A 22,768-nucleotide genomic window follows, 5' to 3' on the forward strand; every position below is an offset into this window, starting at 1 on the left:
CAGGATCACAGCAATCAGACACTTATCCCCTAACCTGTGGATGGGATATGTTTCTATTAACCCCTTAACGACCTGGCCCTTTTTTAGTTTTTTCACTCACCACCTTCAAAAATCTATAACTTTTTTATTTTTCCACATAAAGAGCTCCGTGATGGCTTATTTTCTGCGTAACAAATTGCACTACATGGTGACGGTATTTAATATACCATGCTGTGTACTGGGAAACAGGGAAAAAATTCCAAATGCAGTGAAAAAGGTGAACAACGTATTTGCAATGTTTTCTTGTGGGCTTGTATTTACAGCTTTCAATGTGCGCCAGTGAACAAATGACATGTCTACTTTATTATTTGGGTCGGTACGATTACGAGGAGACCAAGTTTGTATAGGTTTTATAATGTTTTCATACATTTACAAAAATTAAAACCACCTGTACAATTTTTTATTTTTTATTTTGTCATCTTATTGCGTCAATAACTTTTTCATACTTTGGTTTACGGTGCTGTTGGTGGTGTCATTTTTTGCAACCTTTGATGGCGTTTTCATTACTATAATATTTAGGACTGTGCAACCTTTAGATCACTTTTTATTGATTTTTTAAATATTTTTCAAAATGGCAAAAAAGTGCCATTTTCAACTTTTGGTGCTATTTTCCATTACGGGTTAAACGCAGTGAAAAACCGTTATTATATTTTGATAGATCGGACGCGGTTATACCTAATGTGTTTATGATTTTTAATGTTTATTAATATTTATATTTTTTAGGTTTTATTATTAATTTTTTTTTACTTTTTTTATTTTTACTATTTTTAAGACTTTAACCCTAGGTCAGTGGTGGCGAACCTATGGCACTGGTGCCAGAGGCGGCACTCAGAGCCCTTTCTGTGGGCACCCAGGCCTTCGCCCCAGCACACAAGACAGGACTCAAAGAATCTTCCTGCAGTTCCAAGCAACTTAAAAGATGCTGCTTTCAGAAAGAAGCTAACATTTTCCATATTTCTACTTTGTTGCTGTCCTCAGGAGGCCAATATGATTGAAAGTTGTTGAACAACAGGGAGCAATAAGTTACTGCTTTAATTTTTGGTTGGCACCTCTCAATAAATAAGGGGGGTTTTTGGTTGCTTTTTGGGCACTCGGCTGCTAAAGGTTTGCCACCACTGCCCTAGGTTATCTGATCGATCCTATCATATACTACATACTACAGTATGGCAGTATATGGGGATTTTTCTCCTCATTCATTACAACTTACAATTAGCACATTGTAATGAATGGGTTAAAACGGGACAGCCTCAGGTCTTCGCAAGACCCGAGGATGTCATGGCGACAGACATCACGGGTAGAGGTAATCTGCGCCACCATCAATTTGAAGCCGGCGGCGGTGATCGGCGGGTAAAACCCGCGATTGGTGCTGGCAGTGATCGAGGGTGTTACCGGTAAGCTTTTGCTGCAATATGCAGCAAAGACTTACCGGCTATGGAGAAGGCTCGCGGCGCAAAGGGGTTAAGGGAAATCTACCATTTGATTTCATGCATTGTGAACCAAACATACCTTGAGAATGCTGTAGCTACACTGATGCAGAATCATATCTTTTTAATTGACTTAGCTGAGTGGTTTTGCTGAAAATACAATTATGCAATTATGATAATGAGTTTCTGTCGCTTCTCTGTCTGGCTTAGCACTTCTCCTCTCATATTAAGTATGCATTGCTCAAGAGAATGATGTAATCACTGTGTTGTGTCTGACAGGCAGAAGTAATTAATCACTGCACCTTGCAGAGCTGCTGTGTATGAGTGATCCAGCTCAAGTTGTTTAGTCCTGTCTGGACAGTTCAGGAAGCTCCGTGTAACATGCAGGCTGAAGGCAATCCAGCTTTCCAAGATCATGAATGTTATAATTGTTTTTTCAGCAAAACCACTCATTGTGGATTTTACTTCTTTACTCAACATATATATATACAATTTCTTAGAAAGAAAATTTTAGAGAGGAGAGAATGTGCAAATTGCCATCATAGATGGGCTGAAACAAGCAAGACAGACCACAATTTCCGAGCTTCTGATAGAATATCAGCATTCTTTCTCAGACTTGCCCCAGGTTTGCTAGTTTTGGCAAACAGTATTTGGTCCAATTTATTTATATATATTTCATTTAGTACATGTCATCTAAATATAATATTCATTAGAATAACACAGAGGCTGAGCTGGCTCATTTCCCACCAGCATAGTACAATCACTAAGATATATAAAAGAGATAAACTTGTGCCTCCAGAGGCGACTATCACTGCAGAACACAACTCTCCATTGTCTGGTTACATAAACATTGCTATAGGCTTTCACCCTTGTATCTGAGAATTTATATACTGGCTTTGGATCAAGTTCTTGTTGGCTCTTTCACGTTAGGGCAGTGTTGTTGTTAATAAACAGCTGATGTGACACAATTCTGGATTCCCACAGTTTTCTTTATGCGGTTTAGCCACTTGCAACCATTATGCTTCCTGCTAACCCACCGAGGCATACTGGGCAGCACATCTGACTTTTGTAATAATGTAGGTACACACATTAGTCTTAATACATTTTATAGTTCAACATTTAGTAGTTTTAGATTATTAGGTCTTTCACTGTATATTGTGGTTCTTTGACAACCCGTCGATGCTATATAAAATATATATATGTGTGTGTTATGTGTTATTCTACCAAGCCAAGTGGACTTTAGAAAGATACTTGCCATAAGGACACTTTATTTTTCTCTTTGTTATCTGGGTTATCTGTTACTAAATCTATATCTAGCAATATTTATAAGCAGAATTTAGTGGAGAGGCTAATCAAATCAAGGAAGATTTCAAGAGGAAACAGAACTTTGCACCCCGACCCCTTCTCCATCTGACAGAACTTTTTCAGATTATTAGATTTATCCTGCTCTTTCTTTCTTTCTGCTCTGCTATCAATACCATGATGCCTCTGCACAGTTAAACAGCGGGACACATGAGGCGTCATGCGCCTGCATAAACCAGTCATTTAGAGAACCAAAACAGTTCTGCTAGCACTCTGATTATCCTCTGATTATCCAGGATAAGTGATCTAGTGGTGCTCCACTTTGAATCCATATTTTGAATCCATATAGAACTGTAGCTTTACACACGCAAGCATTTTACAATTTTACTTTCCATAGAAACAAATGCTGTTGTCTCCAACAAGATTAATCAGTCAGATAGGAGAAAACATCAACTTGTGCCAGGAGAATTAAACTGACATACTGTTCATATACCACGCTAGGCATGCTGCCAAACCACAGATGGGCTTTTATTAAACTTTAGGAAATAGAATTCCTGGTGTGCCGCCTGGACTTCGATTGTAGTGCAAGACTCTGGCAAACAAGTCATGAGAAATCTTGTCTCGTCTGGGCTTCCTCTGCTCTCCTAGCAAAACAGAGAGATAAAGCATGAAGAGACACCTGAGTTTCAAAGATGAACTTTAATAACTACTAATAATGTCCAATTCTATCTGCATGGCTATCTATCTATCAATAAATTGTTTTGCATGATTGCATCATATAAAAATAAACAGCATATGTGAACCACTATATCACTATAAAGGAGCAGAATCTAAGGGACTGTGCATTCTTTACCCTTAACCCCATAAGGATTTCACAGGTCACCATTCCTGAAGTAGTGTATCTTAGCCAAAGTTCAGGGAGAAAAGAAACTCCTTGTGTAGACTGCCTTGAAGACCACGCATGTTCTACTGATGATTAAACATATGGAGTATGCAAATACGTTTTCCGGGGTGGTAAAGGGAGAACTATGCCTCAAGTGCTACGTTTAATAAGGTGGCTCCCACTACATCTATAAATGACTTACTGATATGACGTGGGATAATTAATAGGTTTGTCCAAAAAGAAGAGACACTCAACAAAATGCAATGCTGTTTCAATGTCATTGCATCTGGCCAGTACAGTGTAGGGAGATGCTTTGGCTATGTTAAAGGCTGTGGACTTGGTCAAGGAGGAAACTAAATTCCTTGTGGAGATTCCCTTTTGCAGGCCACCGTTACAAACATTTGGAGCAAGGAGCTATGCATGCTGTACTTGGAATTCTGGATAAGGAATAAGCAAATAAGTTTTCCATGATGGGAAAAGGAAAACTTTGCCTCTATTAACTATTTTAAATAATGCAACACCATCCACATCTGTGTCTGACTTTCAAGTAGCCTGGTTACATGACATGTGATAAAAATCAAACCAGTAAGTCTCTCAGTGAGACACCCAACTGTAGACCGCACTGTTTCCATCTCATTTCATCCCGTTAGTATAGCGGATCCGGTTTGACTAGGTGAGTGGCAGGGGCGTAACTACCACTATAGCAATAGGGCCCCGTGGGTTAAATCAGGCTGAGGCACCCATACCAGTGTATACATGTGTGTCTATATAACAGTGTATACATGTGTGAGTAAATAGCAATGAATACATGTGTGTGTATACCAATGTTTATATATGTCTATATAGCAGTGTATACATGTGTGTGCAAATAGCAGTGTACACGTGTGTGCGTGTATATAGCAGTTATACGTGTATCCGTGTATATAGCAGTTATACGTGTATCCGTGTATATAGCAGTTATACGTGTATCTGTGTATATAGCAGTTAGTGTAAATAGCAGAGTATACATGTGTGTGTATATAGTAGTGTATATGTGTGTGTATAGCAGTGTATACGTGTGTGTGTGTATAGCAGTGTATGTGTGTGTGTGTATAGCAGTGTATGTGTGTGTGTGTGTATAGCAGTGTATATGTGTGTGTGTATAGCAGTGTATATGTGTGTGTGTGTATAGCAGTGTATATGTGTGTGTGTGTGTATAGCAGTGTATATGTGTGTGTGTGTGTATAGCAGTGTATATGTGTGTGTATAGCAGTGTATATGTGTGTGTGTGTATAGCAGTGTATATGTGTGTGTGTGTATAGCAGTGTATATGTGTGTGTGTGTGTATAGCAGTGTATATGTGTGTGTGTGTGTATAGCAGTGTATATGTGTGTGTATAGCAGTGTATACGTGTGTGTGTGTATAGCAGTGTATACGTGTGTGTGTGTATAGCAGTGTATACGTGTGTGTGTGTATAGCAGTGTATACGTGTGTGTGTGTGTATAGCAGTGTATACATATGTGTGTGTGTATAGCAGTGTATACATATGTGTGTGTGTATAGCAGTGTATACATATGTGTGTGTGTATAGCAGTGTATACATATGTGTGTGTGTATAGCAGTGTATACATATGTGTGTGTGTATAGCAGTGTATACATATGTGTGTGTGTATAGCAGTGTATACATATGTGTGTGTGTATAGCAGTGTATACATATGTGTGTGTGTATAGCAGTGTATACATATGTGTGTGTGTATAGCAGTGTATACATATGTGTGTGTGTATAGCAGTGTATACATATGTGTGTGTGTATAGCAGTGTATACATATGTGTGTGTGTATAGCAGTGTATACGTATGTGTGTGTGTATAGCAGTGTATACGTATGTGTGTGTGTATAGCAGTGTATACGTATGTGTGTGTGTATAGCAGTGTATACGTATGTGTGTGTGTATAGCAGTGTATACGTATGTGTGTGTGTATAGCAGTGTATACGTGTGTGATCAGTGATTCAGTTGTTACTACGACTGTTAAAGGGAACCTACCACCACAAATCTACCTATAAAGGTAGATTGGTTGGTAGGTGGAACAATGGGACGTAAGGATTAGCCCTTTTAAGGGCTAATCCTCACGTCCCCATACTTTTTTGATAACTTTTATTAGACATATATTCAAATTTATTTATGCGACTACTGGGGCGTGTAGTAGCCGCATCTGAGGTTACACGAGCCTCTTTTCCCCTCCTACTCACCCAGGTTCGGCGCGCAGCTACGCGTAGCTGCGCGCCCTCGTCCGGCGATCCTGCCGTCTGCGCATGCGCAGAAGAGCATGCCCGCGCCTGTTTCAGAGCAGTGACCGCGCAGGCGAGGGGAAAAGAGGCTACCGGGGCGTGGAGTAGCCGCCTCGTGTAACCTCAGATGCGGCTACTCCACGCCCCAGTAGCCGCATAAGTAAATTTGAATATATGTCTAATAAAAGTTATCAAAAAAGTGTGGGGACGTGAGGATTAGCCCTTAAAAGGGCTATCCTCACATCCCATTGATCTACCTACCACCCAATCTACCTTTTATAGGTAGATTTGTGGTGGTAGGTTCCCTTTAATATTTTGTGAAAGCAAAAATTTCACTCAATATAGATTTTAAGGTTTTGCAGCAATATGCAGGTATATTGGAGATGGGGGGAGACTAAGAACTCAGCAGGTACGGTTTTCATAAATTTAGTTAGTGGCAAATGTTATGGTTAAGATGAATGGGGCCCCATTCAGAATTTTGCTATGGGGCCCAGCCTCTGCTAGTTACGCTTCTGGTGAGCGGCCATGGATGTAGGTCAGTGGAGAGGAAGTTTCCAAATTTAGGATAGCACTGGAGCCATAGTTTTCCTTTTCCTTTCTCGAAAAACTTATTATAAAATTCCTTACCCTTTGGCAACAGTTAACATATTGATTAACAGGAAATTCTCAACGCAGGTCTGGGAGAGATCAGCTCGGGTAACTCACAAGGGAACATGGACCACATGGCTCAACCACATTTTGTTCTGGTAGTGGGTATATGATGCATGAGCAGTAATCTACAGTATAGAAGAATAGTGGTGACCAGGGGAATGCTGAATGCTAGCCACTGTGCAGGTGATACACTATCTATATCTGCCAGATATATAGACACAATTAAGTAAAATGGTCAAAACTCAGAATATTTTAAAGGGGGTTTCCATTAAATAAACGGTTCACTAGAGGGTACTGCACTACCAGTCATCACAGAAAATACCCTAACCCTATAACTGCCTGAGGTCTCTGCCCACACCAGTCATTATGGCATTATGTCATCCTACAATATGCGTGTCAGAATTCTCTTTTTGGAAACAGACTGCTCAATTCCTTGCGTAGAAATAAACACAACCGGCAACTTTTCAAATATGAAAATTCACCAGTTGCAGTATGTGCAGGTGCTCCACCTCACTCTGCCAACCCTACCCCACCCCTGGCCAGCCGCGCCCCCCCCCCTTCACGCCCCTCCATGCCGCCCTGGCATGAAGGTAGCAGATTGGGGAGAATCATTGTAAATGCTAGCTATAATCTAGCATTTGAGATTATTTCATGGCTTCTACGTCCATTTACCTTTATCTTTTGCTTTCCTGATTACGAGAAGAAAACAATGACAATACAGATTAACAAAAACAAAAATATGTTGATGTGGTAATTTTGGAACTCATCCTTTGCCTTTTATTAGTGAGCGGTAACATTAATTCATTCCGGCTTGTACTTACATGTTTATAGCACAACTTCAGTGACAGCTTGGAAGGAAAGAACTGATGGAGTTTTTGGAAAACAACACATTTGTCCCTTCAAAACACAAAACAACAGGGGGCCACCGGAGGACTGCAAGAACATTTGTGTATTCTTCCAGTTACCAGACTTTTCTACAACTTTATAATGCTGATTTAGCACATGCAGAGAAAAAAATCTATGAACACTTATTTTCAGATCTAAAACCAAGGCATTTTTATTGATGGTGATTGTGCTGAGAAATTCAGTTTTTACTTTATGACTCACTGGCGAGACACTTAAACTGAGTTTCCATTTAGTTGGTTGGAGAATGACAAGTATAACTCCTTGTAATGTCAGTGGGAATTGTCATTGAGGGTAAGTGCAGACCACAATGACAATTACAGCAGTATCTTAAACTTAATAACCTCTTTATTAGTTGGAGAGACACTATTTAATCCCCAGAGACATTTCACATTCTTAGCCACATAAATTTCTGTAGCACAGGGAGCCTTTTTGGAAGTACGTCAGTGCCCTTGTAACCTTGAAGACTATAGACAGCTTATAATTTGTGACCATTTGTGACCTATAGCTGAATTATGGAAATGCTAAGGTAGCCATTCAGCCCTGCATATAAAACCATGAAGTGGCACAAAATATTAGTAATTCATAGTTTCAGATGTGAGATTCTAAGCATATGCTAAGAGAGAAGTGGGGATAACTACATGTAGTTACAGGCTCACAGTACATGACTTCTTAGTTGCTGGGCCTGAAGTCTATATAGGAAATAACTCCTCATGCAGGTTAGCAGTTTGTGCAGACATAAAAGGGCAATTCAATTTATTTACATTTATTTTTCTAATAATCACCCAATAGGAAAGGCCAAAAAATACTAAGAGCAGGGCTTGACACTTGCCACCCCGACAATCAGTTGGAAGCAATGTCAGCCACTCGAGTGAGTGTCACTTTTGCTTTAAAGTCTTGTGCTGGTCAAATCCCGTTTACACCAAGCATGATTTACAAGAAGTCTAATAACATGATGTGGGATTAAGCCAAACCAGTGTATCTATTCCAGAAGGAACAGCACTGATTAAGTCTCATCAGTACAGTGTAAGGAACTGGTTTGGATGAGTGAGAAGCTATTGACTAGGGTTCTAAAGTAAGAGTTCTCCTTATGGAGCGTTGACCTTAATTTGCAAACTCTCCATACGGAGAACTCTTACTTAATGACCCTAGTCAATAGTCTCTCACTCTAGCAAACCCTACTCTGTACTGAGGAGACCCAACCTGGTTGAAACAGCCCTGTCTACTGTTGGGAGTCTGTTCCTGCTGTAATAGATATACTGGTTTAGATTAATGCCACATTATGTTATTAGGCTTCTTGTAAGTCATACTTTGTGTTGAGGTGGCAGCCTTTCAAGGTAGAAAAAGTAGGTTTTATTTTTCTATTTCCCACAATGCCGTAGTGGAGCATTAATGGGTATAAGTCTCCACACGCTTATAAGGTGACCACTGACCTCTTACTTGCTTACCACTGTGCTTGGCTGACTGCTCATCTGAACATTATAGTCTGCTCTGTCAACTGATTATCAGCAAACTGCTGATCTGATATTGACCTAAAGGTTGATGATCAATTAAACACTGGAATAACCATTATTGTATTTCTTGTCTGTTCATGTTATGTAACATGGATAGAGTATCTAAAACCAACTCGATGATTTGTGGAGAATTACTAATTGCTGTTGCAATGGCTGCTCATCTATTGTGTATCAGGATCTCATCTCTCCCACTGAGAGAAGGATCAGACGTGGATTTTGACATGCCAATCTTTTGTTCTTGTATAAACTAAGCCACTGACATAGGTGTCTGACTTATTTCCTTTTCTCAAGTGAAAACATGTGCACACTAAGTCTGGATAAGTCTAGAGGGAGTTGGGAACAGTTGCATCTAAGGCTAACTGCTGTCTAATACACAGTACTGCAAACCCATAACCAGACTACAAGCTGCTGTTTAGGACAGCCAGTAGTCTGTAAACTATAATGCGCTGTGAAAGGTAGTCATAAAACCGGCAATAACACCGAAGCATCTGCAAGGAAACAGCTTGAAATAGAAAATGATTCGAATACTGATGTGATAATTGCTGTGTATGCACAAGGAAGTCTCTTAATATTAATATTCCTTAAATAAGACATTAGCATCTGAGCAGTATATTTATAAAAACCTTGTTTACTGTGATAAGCACTTTAATGTGATAAAGGTTAACTGCTTGTCTATATGTCGGAAAATTGAACTTGAGCCCCCCTTCTAGCAATAACTGGCAGAATATGAATACATTAAATCCAAATTCAGAAAATATCACCTGTCCTGCGTAAGCATCAATCTGATGCAAATAGAAATCTTATCAAGTCTCATCTCATCAGTGTAGGTGAAAGAAAAGGTCAATAAAATATTATGCAGCCTCTCAGTGGATATTATTTGATTCAGTTAATATAAGCCTTCTCCTTCTCGTATGGCATTCTGTTCAGCATATGCTATCACAAGACAATATGTCAGCAGTTCAACCACTTAATGGTTTATTCCATATCATAATATTAGCTGACTGCATGATAATGAGTGTTAATCGTGTCTGAAGGTTAAATTTAGTAGAATATTCATTGTGAATTGTTCATTTTCAGAGTTATTATACACTATCTCCATTTATTGCAGCATGTATTCTGTGTATGGATACTATACAACATAATCATAGTAAAGGCCCCAACAGCTCCTTTATTATGCTCTTGGATATTTCCATGTAGTGCAGGATAATTTGACGTCTTTTGAGATGTGCAGAATGAGTATTCGAAGTCATGTGGTTTTAATTATTACAATCCCTTCATATAATGTTAAAAGAAGCTCCAAATCTAAGAACCTCAATAATATGCTTTTATCTGGTTAATTTACATCCCAAGCAGTAAACTAATATCCATCCGGTTTTATTTAAGCCACTACTATCTCTAACATCTGAAGGTGAAGATCCACTTGGCAGTCTTGTGCCAGGGCCATCGCTAGAAATGACTCTTGAGGATGTCATGCTTTCTCTTCTACATTTACATAGCACTTTGAAACTGATAGCTTTGCTTCCTGCTGGGCATCCCAATAAAAATTGCAATGAAATAAGTGCATACTTGAAAATGAAAAACTTTTAGCATTGGCACAAGATTTCGATGGCATCACCAAGAAGTGGTGATGTGCCAACCCTTTTAAGACCCACCCATATATCTTTTATTGTAACCACAAAGGATTACACCATACATAAATCAGTTTGGTAAGAAAATATATTTTCTGCTAGAGTAGAGTACTTCCAGTTTACAGTAAAAGGAGAACCTGGTGAAATTCCAAGGAGAAATTCCATGGTGCATTCTCCAAAGTGTTTTTCTCAAATTTCAGAAGAGAACACGTAAGACTGTGCAAAGAATTGTTGAGCTTTTATGCATATACAGCATCAGTGTTGTAAACCGGTTACTTGCTACATTGCTGATATAAATATACTATAGTGTTGTAGTCCTGTCTATGTCATAGTGTCTTAGACTGTCTGCTGATAGGAATTGTAACTGAAACCACTGGCTCCCACACTATCAGGTCTAATATTTTCAGCACCCCCCTTTTAGTTGATATGTTCTGTTGCAGTCCCCAAAGACACCTGTCACTTGGGTTCTCTTGAAATGATATTTAAGTGGTTTTAAAGGCACATATGACAAGACTTTGAAGCAAATATATGAGCCTAAGAAAGGGTCTTAGTGTAAGCAGATAAGCAGCATGTGTTGCAGAGTCAGATTGTTGACCCGCACCGGCGTTCCTCACATGTAATATGCCGCTCCTAATCTGCCTGGATAACATTTCCTCCTTCTCCATTCAATGTCGTCACACATGAAATGCAAAACCAAAGCGTCTTGTGAATACTTTCATCTATCATCATAACTATGAAAGCCTGCTGGTGGAGTAAAGTGTGCAATTGGCTTTTATGACGGAAGTAATAGTTTTAGTATTGCAAACATTTTCCCTTCCCTGTTGTTTTCACACTTAGATCTGTCAGCATATTTAGCTTCAGAAATTGTAATTTCATTTAACTGACGCTTTTAAAGAAGGATCATGTAAATAATTGCTCAACAATAAATTGCATAAGTAGCGCCATAATATTTATAGGCAATACCATGATGCAATGCAGTGTCATGTACAAGATGGAGCCGCCAAAGAAATAATCAACATGAATTTTCATTTTCTATCTTTTTGTTTACTATGAACATGTTAAAGGAGAACAATTACAGCTGATTTGCATTGGCATTAGGATATACATCAGGAGGAGCTGAGCAGATTGATGTTTAGTTCAGTATAATTCCTTAAAATGACACATAACTGGGGAAAAGGAAATATGTCTAGAAGACTTATAAAATGGCCGACACATTGCTGCCTTTACCTCCGGGCTGATTCGGGAGCTGGAAGACTCCTTTTGCATTCATGAAGGAAGAGTTTGGATGCTCAGCTGTCAGATAAACATCCTGAGGAGAAGACAAATGCTGATTTCTACCACATTTTTCTTTATTCCTACAAAAAAATAGTGATTTACACAAATCTCAAAAATTCTCATTTTAATTCAGTTTTCACTACTGATTTTCATCAGTCAGGCATCCTTTTCTCATAAACTATAGTCAGGTCGGTCACACGGTCCAATCATATAACAGCCGTGGGCCTGGATCCTTTAAAAAATATTACTTATAGGGCTGATAAGACCAAAAAATAGATGGTGCTGGCCTTAGCTCAATTGAAAAAGGGCATATTTCTTTTCCTATACCACGAAGTAACATTAATGTATCTAGTCCACATCAATGTCCACTTTATTGAGTTTTTTGCATTTAAGATGCAGAACTGTCAGTAAATGAAAATGAGTTTTCCACTGTGACGGGGCTGTTCTGCATCTTTAAATGGGAAGAAAGAGAGCACAGGCTTCCTGCTGTCTTTTATTATAGCAGAGGATGATTTATTTGCTGTAGGTGCTACTGCTTCTACATAGAAGAGTTTGAAAAGAGCCAACTACTGTTTCATATCTTTCAGGATGTGCTCAGGCTAATGCATAAAACAGAGCTAAGGAGCAATCCTTCAGGGGGAGCAGATTTCTTTCCCTTTTTACGTTTCATCTCATAAGACACTTAATGTTTTTGTAAATTCTTTTAACCATGAAAGAAAGATTCTGCTTTTGTAAACTGACACTAAACACTCTTGTTGAAAGAGTCATACTATGGATGGGACCATATTGGTTAATTTGAGGCAAAGTTCTGAGCTATTCCTTTTATTACTATGACTCAGAGCTCAATTCATGAAGGTAGTGTCACTGGTCAATATAGTATTTCTGGACTTAACTGAATATTTATCTATTTAAAGGAAACCTACCATTTAGAATGGCAGGGGTAAGCAGTAAGTACCGAGCACCAGCTCAGGGTGAGCTGGTGCCGGTACTTACTTTCGTTAGTGTGATTAACCGCTGTTTCGCGGTTTTAACGCTTTTTAAACTTTAGAGCAGAAGAGGCTTCAGCGCTGCATGCGACCGTGCACGCGCAACATCTCCGGCATTTCATATGTAGGCGCGCGCACAATCGTGCGCACGCAGCGCCGAAGCCTCTTCTGCTCTAAAGTTTAAAAAGTGTTAAAACCGCGAAACAGGGGTTAATCACACTAACGAAAGTAAGTACCGGCACCAGCTCACCCTGAGCTGGTGCTCGGTACTTACTGCTTACCCCTGCCATTCTAACTGGTAGGTTTCCTTTATACATAAATAATGGAAATATAATATAGTTAAAGTGCCATTAAATCCATGGTGCTGTACATTCAATAAGGATTTCAAATACATTTTATACAAAATATGTATAAAATCTACAGAGACCTGGAACAAGCACTCATAATCTATAGAGGAGAGTAGAAGGAGACATGAGGTGAGGGAACAGAGCAGTGCAGCTATTGAGTGTTTTTGGCAATCCTTAATATATGGGTTATCAGGTTATGTTTAAAGGTTTGAAAGATGGAGGACAGTTAGACAGTTTTGGTAAAGAGTTTCAGAGTATTAGGGGAACCATGAGAAAAGTCCTGGAGACAGTTGTGAAACTAGAGCGGATGATGAAATAGAAGGTCTTATATAAGGAACGAAGACTATGTCTAGAATATAATGGCTGATAGATTCAGAGATATATGGGGGGGGGGACAGGTGGTAGAATGCTTTGTGAGTCATGGTTAATATTAATGTTAATCTGAATTTGTTGTGCAATGGGAAACCAGTGGAAAGACTTGCGGATAGGAGAGGAAGAGGAGAAGCGAGAAGAGATTTATAGATGGATTGGAGGCTTGAGATGGCGTTAGAGAGTGGCTCATCCCTCCTCCTCTCCAACGGGCTGATGTGCCTTAGCCTGGCGAGCACCTGTTTGTCTGAATGCAGCCTTGGCCTCATGCACCCAACCTCATGTTTTTTCCTGTTCTGTATTTTGGCTCTAAATAAGATGTTTTTTTACCCGTAGGAGCATGTATCCGTATAAAATACGGTAGACTGGCAAATGATGGATGGCTGACTATTTGCACCTCCCACTGGTTCTGGTCTCCATGGATACTGCATGTATATACAGCAGCATGCGGTGCACAAATGTATGCAGCACGTATGCAAACCATATTTCATATGTTTCCATAGACTTCTATGGGACTTAAGGAAAGGGAATACATGCGAAAAAAGGACATGCTCTGTATTTTTTTGCATCTCACACATGGTACAGTACGTTGGACAATACAAGCATTGAAATGGATGACCCATTGTAATGAATACGGCCATTTTCATACGTTTGTGTGCGGAATAGTGACAGATTACTGCAAAGCAGCAGACTTTTTGGAACAAGGAAAGTGTGGAGCCATCAATTGTGATGGTTAGGTCTGTTGTTTATTTATTATCTATCTATCTATCTATCTATCTATCTATCAATCAATTAATTAATCATGTATCTATTACATACTCGTAGGTTGATTAGATTGTGAGCCCCATCTGGGACAGTGACTGATTTGGAAAGTGCAGCACTGCGTAATTTGTGCACTGCATCATTTTTATTATTATTATTATTATTATTATTATTATTATTATTATTATTATTCTTTTATATGTTATCTATTTATGTTTCTAAGCATACACTAAAAATGAATTATTGAAAATGAGAGGATTTTTTTTTTCAGTTGGAGGGCTGGGTGTAAACAGGGTTTTTACATTACATACTGTAAAATTGTAATCCCATCTGGATAACCCTAAGCAGTAAGCCATGTTTATGTTGATCTTTTTCAACACCTACCCCCATCATAAAAACCCTCTTAGAACTATTTATTTACAATATCTATACAAATAGTAATTATTATGTTCACTGTCATACTCAAGCTCCACATTTTGGATGTTTTCAGCAAAACACAATCTTGAAAAAGAATGAGTGTTTGCAGATATTGTTTGCCTATGTATCAGACACTGTGCCAAGAATCATCTCTTCCCACACACATTTTGAATAATTTCCAAATCTAAAGTTTATATTCTACATGCCAAGAGATAGAGGTTCATATCTTGAAGAAAAAGTACAGAAAATGTCACCAAAATTATGTTGGACTAGTATTTTTTTTTTTGCACTATTGTCTTAAATTTACACAAACTATTGCCTGCAGGCCAATAGATGTATTCTGTGCAGTTATGCAATGTTATAGAAAATGAATTGATATGTAGATTTGTACCAATAATTGCCATGGATATATACTGTATTGGAAACTGAATCATTACTGTTGTGATCACTTTACTGATTCAAAAATAATAATGTAAGCACATGAATCTGTCTTTCACTCAATTTGTGATCCACAACTGATATTGACTGAGAAATATAGCTCCAGGGATTGGCTTGTAAAAGCAGTTGAAGGCAGCTTGGAGTTCTGCTGTTAACGGTGGATGCAGCTATAGAAACCCATGACAATGAAAGCGGGTGTCCATAGACTTAAACTGTCAGAAGGAGCCCTAAAGAGTATCTTGGCCTTCGCCTGATCAGCATACAGCTAAAAACGCAGAATGGAAAAGCCTAGTAGACTACACCATTTAATACTTCTGGTTGCTTTAAAGCGTAACTGTAAAGCTATACCGATTTTACCAAATTATTATATGTGATTGCCCCTTTGAAAACAAACAGAACCATGCCTTCTTTGTGTTTGACAGGTGAAGTGGGCGGAGAGTAATGTCTATCTGTCTATGCCCTCAAGCTGAGGCCAGTTAGCTTACCCACTGATCCCATGATGCATTGTGTTCTCTCTCTCAAAGTAATTTAGCATTAAATCCATTTAGTTTCCCACAAGTAAATTGACTGTGAGGAGCAGGGAGCGGTAGAAATCATTAGTAAATGAAGTCTATGTCTGTGCTGTGTGAGCACTAAGGGTTAATAGCTTATCTGCACAGAACTCATACGGCCAATGACGAGGTGGGGAAAGGGAGCAGCATGGAGCGACTGATAGGGACCCGGGGAGATCTTGTACCTCACTATTCTGCAGACATCTGTATTCACTGTTTTGAACACATCCAGCTCTGCTACATACACTGTCACATCTTCAGGCTAATATAAGTGATGTGGTAGATTTCCTTTAGTAACGTGTCCTTGATTGACAGCTCAGCAATTTTCATTGTTAGAAAACCATATAGAGGAAGTCCCACTATATATAATATTGTTAAATATGCCTTGTCTCTAATTATATTTGCATAAAACATTAAATTCAGTGATGTACTCACATTTTCTAAGTGATATAAAAAGAAAAGCAAATACACCATACAGAAAATACTTCACAAACGGTTTCTAAACTACAAGGACATTGTGCAAGAAGTAGACTGATAGCAAGTATTAGAAACACATTTCTCAACAAATATGTGTCATATTTTCTTTAAAACCTTGGCAGCCTGACATTTGCCATCTGGAAACAATACTTTACCTTGCCATGGTTAGAGGCCTGTACATGTGCTTAATGAAATTGAAATACCTGCATGAATATAAATGACATTTTTCTGTTTAATAGGCAGCCTATTTACTAAATGTACTCAGAACCAGCATGTTAGTTTTTTTTCCTATTTGAAATTGTTTCTATCATGTTTTCGAGCAATGTTTGCAAATCCATTGAGGCGAGCAGCTGTGATGTGAAGCTTAGGTATAAGATAATTCCCTTGCTGTCCATAGTATAACTTGCATTCATTAATCTTTATAGAAACAGTCTATTCCCATTGGAACACCGTTTTTCTTTAACATAAGGACTTGGAAATTGGAGTAGACACCTAAAGAACAAAATATTTCATACTGAAAGTAAGATTTCGTTACGCGGCCCCAAAGGATGCACTCTTGTCTTTACCATCACATTAAGCAGTACAGTAGAAATGACATGCTATACTAACCACAGTATCCTGCATTATACCGAACAGTGTATTAACTTTTCATCTATTAAAGGGGTTGGCCACTTTTACCAAAGTTTACCAGGGTATGGATAAGACCCTAATAGGATCACTCATATTAAATGTAAAGTTTATCTGTATCCACTGGGAACTGGAACTTTCTGTGACATCCCGTATCCTGCTGGCTTCTGGTGGATGGAGGGGTGGATTACCTTATGCACATACAGATATACAGGCAGTTCCCGGGTTACATACAAGATAGGTTCCATAGGTTTGTTCTTAAGTTGAATTTGTATGTAAATCGAAACTGCATATATTATAATTGTAGATCTAGACAAAAAAATGTTTTTGCCCCAGTGACAATTGGAGTTTAAAATTTTTTTTGCTGTAATTGGACCAAGGATTATCAATAAATCTTTATTACAGACATCTTACAGCTGATCATTGCAGGGACTATAATAAAGCATCCAGAGAGCTTCACCAGAGGTCACAGTGGGCAGAGGGGTCCATCTTTAACTAGGGGTCGTCTGTAAGTCGGTGTCCTTAAAGGGAACCTGTCACTGCTGTTTCAAAAAAATGTATCTAAGACAGGTTCCCATAATGCCCTTTAGTCCTAAGGGCACCCCTTTTTCAACTAACACTAGCGATGCTTAGAAAAGTAAAAAATCAAGTTTTATTCTGTACCTGGTAACTAGGGAGAATCCAGCAGGTCGAGGTGGGCGGATCTCCTCGGTTTGAGTCCACGGCCTTGCTCTCTGCATGTCAGCCAGCGCTTGCCTCTATCTTTCCTACGTCATGCAGCCCCCTCCTGCTCGCTGATTAGCAATGACACAGGTGAGAGCGGCCAGTGTGCAAGCGTGAGAACTCGGCCAGGGGGGCGTGCGACGTAGGAGAAATAGAGGCGTGTGCTGGCTGACCTGTAGAGAGCAAGACCGTGGACTCGAGCCGAGGTGATTCGCCCACCTCGACTCGCTGGGTTCTCCCTAGTTACCTGGTACAGAATAAAACTTGATTTTCTGCTTCTCAAAGCATCGCTAGTGTAAGTTGAAAAAGGGGTGCCCCCAGGACTAAAGGGCTCTATGGGAACCTGTCTTAGATTAACTTTTCTGAAGCATGACAGTGTGCTTTTTATACAATCAGGGGCGGAACTACAGTGGTAGCAGCCATAGCAGCCGCTATGGGGCCCACAGTGTGAGGGGGCCCTGGCATCTGGACTATTGGGTGTATGCTTTATGTGTGTGTGGTGTGTATATAATATGTGTGTATATACTGTATGTCATTATATGGTATTGAAGGTATGTTAGTATTTGCTGTTTGTGTTTTATATGTGATGTGCAAATGCTACATGTGTGTATAGGGTACTGTATGTGTGTGTATATGCTGTATGTATATATGGTGTGTGTATATTGTATGTATGTTTATGCTGTATGTCTATATACTGTATATAGAAGTATATTATTGTGTCTTTATTTGAGTGTATAATATGTATGATGTTTAAGTGGGAAAGGGGCCAGTTCCAAAATCTGCTATGATGCCCATCCTTTCCTAGTTATGCCTCTGTATACAATCGTTGATACAGGTGGTAGATTTCCTTTAATAATGGATTTTGAGGGTCCATGGTCCTCATCATGTTTTTCTTGTATGCTTTCAATGAGTAGGATGGATAATTATCAGTACTAATAACACATATATTTAATCTAAATATCTGTATGTATGTATGTATGTGTGTGTATATATATATATACAGTGCCTACAAGTAGTATTCAACCCCCTGCAGATTTAGCAGGTTTGATAAGAAGCAAATAAGTTAGAGCCTTCAAACTTCAAACAAGAGCAGGATTTATTAACAGATGCATGAATCTTACAAACCAAAAAGTTATGTTGCTTAGTTAAATTTTAATAAATTTTAAACGTAAAAGTATGGGTCAATTATTATTCAACCCCTCAAACCACCAGAATTCTGTTTGGTTCCCCTAAAGTATTAAGAAGTAGTTCAGGCACAAAGAACAATGAGCTTCACATGTTTGGATTATCTGTTTTTACAGCCTTTTGTGACTATTTAAGACCCTCCCCAAACTTGTGAACAGCACTCATACATGGTCAACATGGGAAAGACAAAGGAGCATTCCAAGGCCATTAGAGACAAGATCGTGAAGGGTCACAAGGCTGGCAAGGGGTACAAAACCCTTTCCAAGGAGTTGGGCCTACCTGTCTCCACTGTTGGGAGCATCATCCGGAAGTGGAAGGCTTATGGAACTACTGTTAACCTTCCACGGCCTGGACAGCCTTTGAAAGTTTCCTCCCGTGCCGAGGCCAGGCTTGCCCGAAGAGTCAAGGCTAACCCAAGGACAACAAGGAAGGAGCTCCGGGAAGATCTCATGGCAGTGAGGACATTGGTTTCAGTCAATACCATAAGTAACGTACTCCCCCGCAATGGTCTCCGTTCCAGACGAGCACGTAAGGTGCCTTTACTTTCAAAGCGTCATGTCAAGGCTTGTTTACAGTTTGCTAATGATCACTTGGAGGACTCTGAGACAGACTGGTTCAAGGTTCTCTGGTCTGATGAGACCAAGATCGTGATCTTTGGTGCTAACCACACACGTGACGTTTGGAGACTGGATGGCACTGCATACGACCCCAAGAATACCATCCCTACAGTCAAGCATGGTGGTGGCAGCATCATGCTGTGGGGCTGCTTCTCAGCCAAGGGGCCTGGCCATCTGGTTCGCATTCATGGGAAGATGGATAGCACGGCCTACTTGGAGATTTTGGCCAAGAACCGCCGCTCCTCCATCAAGGATCTTAAGATGCGTCGTCATTTCATCTTCCAATAAGACAACGACCCAAAGCACACAGCCAAGAAAACCAAGGCCTGGTTCAAGAGGGAAAAAATCAAGGTGTTGCAGTGGCCTAGTCAGTCTCCTGACCTTAACCCAATTGAAAACTTGTGGAAGGAGCTCAAGATTAAAGTCCACATGAGACACCCAAAGAACCTAGATAACTTGGAGAAGATCTGCATGGAGGATTGGGCCAAGATAACTCCAGAGACGTGTGCCGGCCTGTTCAGGTCTTATAAAAGACGATTATTAGCTGTAATTGCAAACAAGGGGTATTCCACAAAATATTAAACCTAGGGGTTGAATAATAATTGACCCACCCTTTTATGTTTAAAATTTATTAAAATATAACTAAGCAACATAACTTTTTGGTTTGTAAGATTTATGCATCTGTTAATAAATCCTGCTCTTGTTTGAAGTTTGAAGGCTCTAACTTATTTGCTTCTTATCAAACCTGCTAAATCTGCAGGGGGTTGAATACTACTTGTAGGCACTGTATATATATATATATATATATATATATATATATATATATTTTATATATATAATGTGTGTGTATGTGCGTTCCATCCATACATGAACTTGGTGGTTGTATATTTCTTTTGCATGAATTAAGTGGGCACATTTTATCATACAGAGTATTCCTTTGATTCCCATGAGACTAATATGTCATTGTATGGATGACATAGTGACACTGTGCCTTACAATCTTGGCATTCTGTCAAACCACGGCAATGTTACAATGAGTCATTGTCAAGGCAAGTCTATTTTACAAATAGCACTGGCGCTTAAAATGATTTTTCTCTATGCTGTTTTCCGTTTGCTGATGGTATCAACAGTTCTTTCACAATAGAAAATTAATGGCATCTTTAAGCTATTTGCAGGAAGCGCGGATATGATATCATTATATATGTGTGTTCATTGAGATTGCCTATAAGAAATATACTATATGGAAGTCTGGGGTAGCTAGCCAGTTCATTTCCTTCCCTTGTGTTCCTAAAAGGAACATGACATTTTCAAGAATACAGCAATGTGTGGCCATTATGAAACAGTGTCAACATTGATGAGAGAGATTCTCAATTCATCTGTCCTTTGGAAAGCTTGCTGCTGTTTTTCTTCGAGAACTAATCCTTTGATTGCCAGAGACAGACTTCATTAGCCCACACACAAACACAGATTTTTTTTTCCTTCCAGTGACATTTTAGGACCTTTGACAGGATTTTTTGAACACGGAGCTATATCAGCACAGTTCCCTCAAATGCAAACAGAAGCAGCCTAATCTTTTCAGCAGCGAATGCCAAAACTGCCTGTTTCCACCTTCGACGAGGTGCCCCGTTGTTCCTTTCAACACATTGCTTCCTGCAGATTCAATAAAATGAATGTCACAGTGAAAGAAGAGTTAGGAAGAGCTGATGAGGAGATAAGTTGAGGGAGAACTTTCATACACGTAAAAACCATTGCAGTAGTTATTAGTGTTTATTTAAGTTTTATTGTGTTTGTTCTCTTTATAATGTGTTACTATGTAGAAAAATAGAATGTACTGTGATCAGGAGACGAGCTTAGTGATAGATGTCACATCCCAGATTAATTTACACCTTCACCTACGTTTACTAGCTCCATGTCCAATCCAAATATATTATTTTTAATTCTATACCCTACTCCCACATTTTTAAATTAATTATCAACAATACCCAATTGCTCACTGATAAACTTGCCAAATCTTTATAAAAAGATGCCAGTTCCCATGCCCTCTAAGACCCTACTGGACAGTTAGGCATGTTTGGAAATGCAGCCAGATATCACTTAAAGGATGTAGACGTTTATTGGCAGTATCTTCTCTATTTTGCTTTTAAGGCTCTTTATCCTTACATTTCTTACTCTTTGTTGCAATTTGATGGAACTAAACTTTTTACCTACAAGTTGTTAAAGGGGTTTTCCTCCAAACAAATTTGGCTCTATCCACAGGATCATGAGAACGAGGGGTCCGAGGTATCTCCGTCGGACCCTTTGTCGCTCCCCGAGAGGAATGGAACAGACAACCGCACATGTCCATTCTGCTCCAGTCATCTCTATGGAGCTGACGGAGATTGACGATTATTGTTATTATTGTTTTATAATAGCAGATAACATTTTTTACACTTTTCTAGCAATTTTTCTAACAATATCTTTTAAAGGAAACCTACCACTTGAAGTGGCAGGTTTCAGATGGAAATAGCGGGCACCAGCTCAGGGTGAGCTGGTGCCGGAGCTTATTTTTGTTAGTGTTTTAAACTGCGGTATCGCGGTTTAAAACACTTTTTAAACTTTATAGCCGGCGCAGGGAGGTACGCGCTCGGCGCTTACCGTGCGCGCGGCTACATAGGAAGTGAATGAGAGCCGCGCGCATGGTAAGCGCCGAGCGCGTACCTGCATGCGCCGGCTATAAAGTTTAAAAAGTGTTTTAAACCGCGATACCGCTGTGTAAAACACTAACAAAAATAAGCTCCGGCACCAGCTCACCCTGAGCTGGTGCCCGGTATTTCCATCAGAAACCTGCCACTTCAAGTGGTAGGTTTCCTTTAATAGAAATACGTACATCTGGTAGGAAAACCTAACACAAATTTAATTACACTCAAATGGAGGGTACAAACTACCAGTAGTAACATCTCTACCTGATGTGTTCATTAATTTCTCTCACTTGAGGTATGTTTTTCCTGGGAAATATGGTGTACGTGGGAAACTTGGTCAGTTAATCCTCCTTATTCCTGTCCTGCTAATGTACTATTCTTTGTTATTAAAGTAAACATTCTCCAAATTTTTGAAGAAATGTGTTATTTTCGAGAAGGAAAAATAATTTCTACAAGATTAAATGTCATGTATTGGGAAAGCATCTTATAGAAGATCTGCCATCTTCTTATCACAACTTATTATTAAAGTAAATATTTTCTGCCAATGTGTAGTGTAGGAAATTTATCTTTTTGACCTGTATCATGTTATAGAGCAGGATGAGCTTAGCAGGTATGTAAATAACAGGAAAGTTTTCATACCTATTCTATTCATGAGCTTAACATTTCTTATTGTAAATCTCTTTCAATGTCCAGTTTGGAGACAGCTA

General features: G+C 39.2%; 1 protein-coding gene and 1 long non-coding RNA gene across 2 annotated transcripts in view; one reads left to right on the top strand and one right to left on the bottom strand.

The window, feature by feature from the left end:
- The window catches only part of COL25A1 (collagen type XXV alpha 1 chain), a 311,581-nt gene that overhangs the window by 144,682 nt on the left and 144,131 nt on the right, over nt 1-22,768 (top strand). The gene's annotated exons all lie outside the window — the stretch shown is intronic.
- LOC140104245 (uncharacterized) lies at nt 3,080-14,001 on the bottom strand. Its single transcript, XR_011850285.1, has 3 exons — nt 13,918-14,001; nt 11,838-11,965; nt 3,080-3,409 (listed from the first exon to the last, which is right to left on the bottom strand). It is a non-coding gene; the product is annotated as an uncharacterized lncRNA (long non-coding RNA).

This window comes from Engystomops pustulosus, chromosome 1, assembly GCF_040894005.1.
Source record: "Engystomops pustulosus chromosome 1, aEngPut4.maternal, whole genome shotgun sequence".
NCBI lineage: Eukaryota > Metazoa > Chordata > Amphibia > Anura > Leptodactylidae > Engystomops > Engystomops pustulosus.